Below are 8941 nucleotides of genomic sequence, written 5' to 3' on the forward strand. Positions count from 1 at the left end.
TAAAGTTTAAACTCTTTGTTCATCTGCGGGCACCTGGGTGACTCAGTCAGTTAAATAACCTACTTTTCATTCTGGCTCAGGTCATGATCTGCAGAGAAAGAGAGCACGAGTCTGGGAGAGGCAGACAGAGAGGGAGAGAAAGAATCCGAAGCAAGCTCAGCACCGTCAGCCCAGAGCCCAATACGGGGCTTGATCTCACAACTGTGAGATCGTGACCTGAGCATAAGATACACTAGAAGTGCCTACCTCATTGTAGCTGGATGTCAGCAACAGCCAGAGAGTGTGGAGTCTAATGGACCATGTTAAGGATTTTAGGTTCTATTCTAAAGAATGAGTTAACCTAAATAGAATATAATCATATTTACCATCTTTAAAAGATCAGCCTATATGACTGAAGAGCTTGGCAGAAGTAGAAATGTTAGTTAAGGGGAAGCCAGTTAAGAGCCTGTCACATCAATACAAGTGAAGGATTGATTATTGCTCACACTGGGATGAGGGCAAAAGAGCTGGTGATGAATAAACAGATTCAAGAGGAATTGACATGTAGAAATGTCAGAAGTGACTGATGAGTACAAATGAGAATGATGTATGGGCATCCGGATTTCTGACTTCCATAGTTGGATGGATGGTTGTGCCAAACAACAAGAGAGGGTACACTGGAGGAGAATCAAGTTTAACAGTGAAGATAATGATTATTATTTTGGATACGTTGATTTGAACCGGGCTCTGGAACATAGAAATGTATGTGACATAGTAACCGGCTGACTGAGTCCAGAGCTCAGACAAGATGTCCTGATGCTATATATCCAAATGGGAAAGTCATTTTTCATAGGATAGTCTGATGGTTTTTACTTTCTGTGAAGCAAGAATCAAAGCCATCTGCATGGTGGAGTGTGAAGGGAGAGAGCCTGAGGTGGGGAGTCTGAGGAAAGCAGAGAAGTTCAGAAATGGTTATTGTGTCATGCAGGGGAACATATTATCTAGGGTGACTGTGCTAAGAATAAGGGCAGTCCTCAACTTCCATTCAGAGGAAGGCCATAAACCAAAATATTTTAATGGAGGTTGGCATCCATTCTTGAGAACATAGAGAGTTCACATTAAGAACTAGCATGGCAGTTTTGAGATTTTAGGAGGCCTCCTTGTATTGAGCAGTTAAAACATTGGAAAATTTCCTTATTATTAGATGAATTTTACTAATACAAGGTAGAGGTTTATACTTGAATACTCACAACATGGGTTTATATCTCAACTGGTCAGACTGCCAAATGTGGCTAAGTCAAATCAGGACAGCATAAGGACATTAATGTAAGGAGCTGACGATAGGAGCTATACTAGACTGTGTTCCCTTTTGTGATTTTTCTTCTCTATCCCCCTCACTCTGTGCATCTCAAGGATAACGTAAAAAGCAAAGGACACTTCCTTCTCTCTCAAGGCAGCCCCAAGAAACTGATTGCAGACTCTGAATTCTGGAAGTGGGAGTGTTCTCTGGAAAACCATCTAGAAAAGAGCAAGTGAGACAGAGTTAGGTAGAGAAAATGAAATGCACTGCAGCCGCTTCAACAGTGTCAGCTGGTCCCACAGGGAATTCTAAAGCTGGGGCGGCTCTTCAGAGAGATCTCTACCTGAGACCAGGGAGCCAGGACTTTGGACACTGCAATGACCAGTCATCAGGTGCCAATCACTGGGGACAGGGGGGAGAGGTAGGGCAGCTCCTTTGGCATGAGAGCAGTTTCTGGAAGGGGATACAGGCAGCACTGTTGGAGCAGCTCTCTCTCTCTTTCTCTCTCTCTCCCCTGCCCCCTTCTCTCTCTCTTAATTAGTCTTTAGAAATACCAATGAGGATTAGGCTTCCTATCTTCTCCAATACACATTTTTTAAAACTTTTTTTTAACGTTTTATTTATTTTTTTGAGACAGGGTAGAGACAGAGCATGAACAGGGGAGGGTCAGAGAGAGGGAGACACAGAATCTGAAACAGGCTCCAGGCTCTGAGCTCTCAGCACAGAGCCGACGCAGGGCTCAAACTCACAGACCAAGAGATCATGACCTGAGCCGAAGTTGGCCGCTTAAACGACTGAGCCACCCAGGCACCCCTCTTCTCCAATACACATTAACAGACCAGGTAGCTAATGCCCCCAGGACATATGAGCCGAAATGAATCAGACTGATGGCCAACAAACTATTTTTGTAAAGGGGCAGATAGTAAATGTTTTAGAGTTGCAGGCCATATAGTTTCATAGCACATGAAATCTGCCATAGACAACACATACACAAATAGGGGTTGTGATCCAATAAAAATTTATTTGTAAATACCGGTGGTAGCCCAGTTTGGGTCTATGAACTACAGTTTGCCAACTCCTGAACAAAAAACCTGAAACAGATCATTACTAGAAAACAAAAGAAAACCATATGCAGTACACCATCTAAAGCAGAACTATTGGAACAGATGGCCCAAAATTTATCTATAAGCTATAAATTATTCTCGAGAGATAATTAAAAATGTTGGCAATATGAATCCACAAGGACTTACTAAACCCAAAAGTTGAGACATTAGATACAAGTTAAATAAGAGCATAAATAAAGACTCAATGGAATAAGTAGAAGGATGAATACAGCCTAAGAAAAAACGAGTGCACTGGAATATCGGTGAAAATCTCCCCAGAAGATAGAGGATAAAGAGAAACTATACAAAGGAAACATAACAGATGTTGCACACAGTAGTAGGTGTACCAATCACTTGGTCAACGAGTACTAGAGTACTAGAAAGGGTTGGGGAGTGTGGGAATTACTGGAAAGGAGAAAATGTTTTAGGAAATAATACCACATTTCCTGGAATTAAAGGAAGAAGGACTTCTGGTTAAAAGTCATCGCAGATTGACAGAGTTAGGTAGAAAAAGCCCATACTTGGACACATAAAAGAATTTAAGAACATAAATTAAAAAGGGGAAAATTACAGCTCTCAAAAGTAACAAAACACCAATAAAGTTACAAGAATCAGATAGACAAGATAATGCTTAAAAGAAACCAAAATGTATAAAGTCAATAATGTGATATTTTTCACATGTTGAAGGTAAGAATGTTGAATATAAATTTTATGTGCAACCAAATTGTCACTTAAATGTCAGTGAAATAAAAATGAGCTAAATGTTTAAACTAAAAAAAGAAAGGTTTAAAACCAGCAAAGAAAGGCAAGAGTTTCTAAAACAGAAAGGAAAATAGTAAGGACAGGATAGAAATAATGAATGCAATAACAAATGACAAAAGTGATAAACCAAAATATTTTTTAATTAATAAGATAAATTCTAAAAACCTAATGAAAAATAGAAACAAAGATGCCAATAAAAATATGGAATAAAAGAGGTGATTTAGAAAACAACAGAAATTTTAAAATAGAATAAAAGGACATCATATTGAAAAATTCATTAAAATGTTTGAAAGCCTAGAATAAATAAATGCACATCTAGATTATAAAAATAAAATATGGCCCCAAAAGATTGAAGACTTGAATGAGAAAATAAAATTAAGAAATTGTAAATGGCAATTAAGAAACAAATTTCCCTTTTTCCAGTGTGAGGCTTAGGTGGTTTTACTCTTGAGTTTTACTCAAGAAATTCAAACAATAATTAACACTTATACAAATCATAAATTCTGTCCAGTTTTATATTTTCAATGATGATTATGTAACTGCACAACTGAAAAATTAGTTGTAGGAAAATATTCATTTAAGAATGTTAAAAAAATGTAAATGCTAAAGTTCCAAATGGGACATTTGATAATTGAATCTGATGACCTACATTTAAAAAAATCAAGTGAAAATAGAATGTATCCTAATAATACAAAAATTGATCTACACTATAATATTCTACTAATGCAATATACCAATCTACTACAAGCATTCTATATAATAGACAAAAATTAAGAATATGAAAAACAAATAAACTAGCATTCCCCAAACACTGGTTACTCTCTATCATAAATATAATATGGTCAGTGTAATAAAGAAAGTGCGGGGGGAATAAAAGAAGTGTAGGGCTCGTAAAAATTGTCACTTTGGCAGAAGATATTTCCATCTACATAGAAAGCCCACAAAATCTACAGACAGACCATTTAAAACAAATAAGAGAATTCAACAAAGTGATTTAATTAAAGATAAATTCACAAAAAATAAAAGTATAATTTTTATACGAGGAACATCTGCAAAATATCAAATATGACTGAATTTTATTATTATTGTTCATGTCAAACATCTTGGAGAAGGTAACATTTCCTGGGTTCCATGGTTTTCAAATTAGCAAATTTTTCTGATTAAAAGGTCAATGTGTTTTTGCCATTTACAAAGAAATCTATTACAGCATATGGAAATGCATATTGTTTTCACATTTACCCAAATTGTCATTTTCGAACTTTTGAAATTAACAAGAAATGCACTAGCTAGAAGTCAAAGGGATTACTGTTAGATTTATCTTCATTATTTTTAGCCAAGTATACATGACAAAGTTGTTGCAAAAGTAAGAAAAAGATAAGGCCAACCAGGGCAAAGAAAAAGTGAGCAGATATATAACATGTTAAAACTCTCTTCAGTCTACTCTGCGCTTCCTTATTTGTAATAAAAGTAGTTGCTTTTTCCTGGTAGAGTCTCTCTCCAATTTAACCCTAAATGTGCTCTGTACCTCTTTTGTGTTTTTATCTTTATCATCCAGTCACTTCTTGGCCTTTTGCCTAAGATCAAGTGTAGTACCTGTTCTTACCAGTTTAATATTTTTATCACCCAAACAGTGTACAATAACAAGGCCAAACCCTTATTTATAACAATTTTACTTCCATCCTTCACCAGGATATATGAGGGATCCTCTGAAGGATCTTTAAGCACAAATCTGCATAATGGGGCAGTTGGTTCATTCATAAATTGTCTCATTGATTGCCTTTGACAGAAAACTAAGAGAAAGGAAAATATGAGATTTTTTTTTAAAAAATGGAATTACATCAAAATTCCTTACATTTGAAAGAGTATGCTCCATTGCTGTTGTAGGCAAATACCAGTCCAATGGCTTTTCAGTAGTTGACTGACAACAGACAGAAAGAATAGAAGAGACTATTATTCGGCCTCAAGTTTTTATATTTTTTTCTCTTTGGACAATTATATTGTACTCACCCTTCCCAAAGGATTTCCCATTTTAAGACCCCATATTCCATACAAGAAGTACACAGATGTAAGAGCATGTGAAGTTAAAAGAAGTACAGAATCTGGTACAGCTGGGGATAATTAGTAAAAAAAAACAAGTTTTTGCCAAAAATAAAAGGAAGTTGGGTAGACAGAGTTTTCTTTAGCCAAGATTTGAGAGATCCATGGAAAGAGAACATATTTACAACCCCCATCTCTTTTCTTCCATCCCATGGAATCTAGCAAAAGAAATTCCATTGTATAAAACATCTTAACATCACCAACAATACTTATAGTTCAACTGATATTCTCCTAATGAAACAGGGTTGATTCTAATAACATTTGAGATATCAATCATTTCTGAGGCTCTATTTATCTTTTCAAGCCAATTCTGAAGCTTAAACATGTCATTTGAAATTCCAGGGCAGTCATTCCGAATGACTATATCCGTTTTAATCTTTTATTTTCTGTACCTGAATTCTAGCATGTGACAGTGTAAGATTACTGTTCCATAAGTACTACTTCAGTTAGTTTCCTATAGAAGCAAATGTTCTCCTGAGTTATAAATTTAATGAGATAATGATGCTTTCATAAAACTGGACTTATCAAGATTTCATCAAATTCAATAAATGATGATCAGCATCTGCTCTGAATCAGGCAGATGGATATCAAGGGATGTAGAACTTGCTTAGAATCAATTCCTACCTGGTCTCACGTCCCTTGCAGATTAGCTAACAAGACACAGACTGTGTTTTTTCCTAATGATTAAAATGTTCCCTGGGTTAGGAATGCTGTGCATTAGATGTTGTCTGAGCTTTATATCTACCTTCCGATGGGATATTTTACCAATTGATGGACTAAAAATATTTCTAATTGCATATTTCCTTTCTGTTGCCATTGAAGCAGTGTGCACATATTGAGGAAATTAATTAATAGTAATGAGGATAACCAGTTGAACATAATTATGTATATATAAATCAGAATATTTTTAAAGATTTAGGTAAGTCAAAAGAAGTTATGCCCAATCTTTTCATGAGCCAGAAGAAACTGAATTTGCTCTTGTGAAGTCAACTTAGCTTGAATGTATTTTTCATTTAATCCACTTGCTACTCATTAAACTACCAATGTATATTGACCCCGAAGTTTGAAACTGCATTAATTTATGATGTCTGGGTCAAGAGCTTGGTCCTTGATTTTTCTTTAAAACTGGAACTGTACCCTAGATATGCAAACTTTAAAATTCACAAGAGGATATTCTCACCAGTTCAGCAGAGGCTAATGAATAGTTGTAAGTCTGCACCTAAGTGTAAGGTAAGGAAATGCAAGTTTTTTGTAATGTTTCCATTTTGAATTTTACCCTTTCTTTCTTGACATCCTTCTCTTCCTCTACACTGTTATCTCCTTGATTTCTAAATACTTCCTCTTCCTTTTTGATGCATTCTTCCTGCTAAGTCTTAATGTTGACATTAAGCCTAGACCTGAGACTTGTTCTTCCCTTAATCTTCAAGAATCAGGAGAAGAATATACAAAGATTTATTTAATGTTGATTTAGTGAGCTACTTACATCTGTCCTCAGGGCATTTAAACTTTGTAGCCATTTCAATAATTTAACACAGAAGCTGAAACAATTCTCTAATTCTGTATCTACAATATACTTGAATATGTGAAGGAAGCATTTCAATACCCAACACCATTTTTACAAATTTTTAAAGCATTTTTTAGAACATCGTTGGTTATAATTTCAATAAAATTATTGTCAGAGAAAAAAAAATCAGTGCATCTTACTCCAAGAGTGATGTTGGACAGACTCCATTAATTCTACTTTCTTAAAATATTAAAAAAAGAATATATACATCTCATTAATATTCTCTTTGAATAAAATTACAGAGGTCTTCAAACTTATACAAAGATTAGAACAATTGCCATTGTCTTCAAAAAATATCTGAAAGGGTCTATTTTGTGCTAACCAACTTGGAAGTTTCCAAACCAAGATGTGAAATCTACAAATGCTTTTTTTTTAATTAAAGTTGTGATTTAAGAATATTTAGTTTTAGGTATGTTTCAAATATATTCTACAATCAAAACTCTAAGACAAAAATCAAGGGTCTCTCATTTAAATTTCCAACAGGATCACACCTGACAATTGACATTTATTCTATTTAAAGTTCACTCATAGAACATTCCAACATCGAATACTGCTTGCTATTGGAAAAATTCCTTCCTTTCTAATGTAGCAAGTGTTCAGCTCTGACACATGCATGGCAAAGACATCCAGGTTGCACAATGATCCAAACCCTCGCCAATTCCTTGGCAGAGGACTCTTGAAACTTTACGTGCTCCCATGGAACTTGGCCTCTGCCATGTTGTTTAAAACCACATAGTCCTGACTAACTGCATTCCAACACTAAAGAGCAACTCTGATTCCAGGTAATCACTCATCACTCAGGTCTTTCTCTTATCACCATCATTTGTCCAAAATAGAGACCCTCTGTCCTTTGGTGCCTCATACTGTCAGGGACGAGTTTCAGATTGACACCCCTCATAGCGCTTTAGACTCTTGGATCTTTAGTCTTTTTGCATGTTTCTCTTCCTATTCTGGATGCTTATCTTTATTAGTTAAGTTAATGTGACCAAGAGAATATTTGAATTTCTCTCAATATAAATGACAGTTTCCCGATAGCAATTATTAGTTGTTAAACACATTTCCTCATCTGCTCTCGTTGTTATAAGGAAGGAGTTGGCCATTGTTTATAAAGCAATCTGGCTGTTCCTTTAGTAAAATCAGCCCAGGTCAATTTCTGGTCCATCACTCATAATACATAAATGACATTATAGTTGTGTTATGATGGACCTTATTATCTTCTGAAGTTGACATTTATAAGCAATTCTCCTTTAAGGGAAAGGGTAAAATATATAAACTCATTTTTAATATTATTTATAAAAATATAAACATAATGCCCCACCCTAGTGAAAGGTTGACCAGAATTTTCCCTACCTTTATCTTGAGAGGTGGAATCTAATTCCTTTCCCCTTGAACCTGGGGTGTCCCATTAAGGACTTGTTTGATCAACATAATGCATTAGAAGAGAAATCCTTAGACTTCTCAAGCTAGCTCAGAAGAAGCCTCAAAATTTTCACTAAACTGTGTAGAATACTGGTTCTTAGATTTTTGAGATGCCATGTAAGAAATTGCACTATTCTGACATCTGCTGTTAAAGAAATGGAGAATGCTGAAATCACCTGGAGAGAGAGAGAGAGAGAAGGGTGGGAGGGATCCAAACAGCTTCAGCAGTTCCAGCCCTTAGGGATTTGAATCATCTCAGCTGAGGTTCCAAACATTAGGATCAGATATGAGCTGTCTTTACTTAACCTTGAACAAACTGCAGATTCATAAACAAAATCTGTAATTGTTATTTTGAGCCACTGAAGTTTTGTTTCTGGGGGATGGAATGTTATGCAGTACTGGGGAATCAAAACATCTTTTGTTATCAACTACTGGTTATATGAATTTGAAACCATGAAAGTTGTTGGAGAGTTTCTTTATCTTCCCCATGTAATAATATAATTGGAGCCATTATGAAGCCAAATTGTGAAGCAGGCAAAACTTGAGTCTGTCACGTCTTCTGTCTCAAATGTATATGTTTTCCACCTATGACCTTTCCTACCTTCTCTTCAGTTTCATAGAGACCTAATGTTCCCCATGGATTGCTTCTTCCTGACTTTTCCAGACAGATCCCGCACTAAGAAAATGTACTCATAAATGTATCTATTTTTGTTCATT

At 35.6% G+C, this 8941-nt stretch overlaps 1 pseudogene; it reads left to right on the top strand.

Moving 5' to 3' along the window:
* The first annotated feature begins 4698 nt into the window (after positions 1-4698).
* Positions 4699-4801, top strand: LOC115524404 (annotated as a pseudogene).
* Positions 4802-8941: the final 4140 nt, after the last annotated feature.

This window comes from Lynx canadensis, chromosome C2 (genome assembly GCF_007474595.2).
Source record: "Lynx canadensis isolate LIC74 chromosome C2, mLynCan4.pri.v2, whole genome shotgun sequence".
Lineage (NCBI taxonomy): Eukaryota > Metazoa > Chordata > Mammalia > Carnivora > Felidae > Lynx > Lynx canadensis.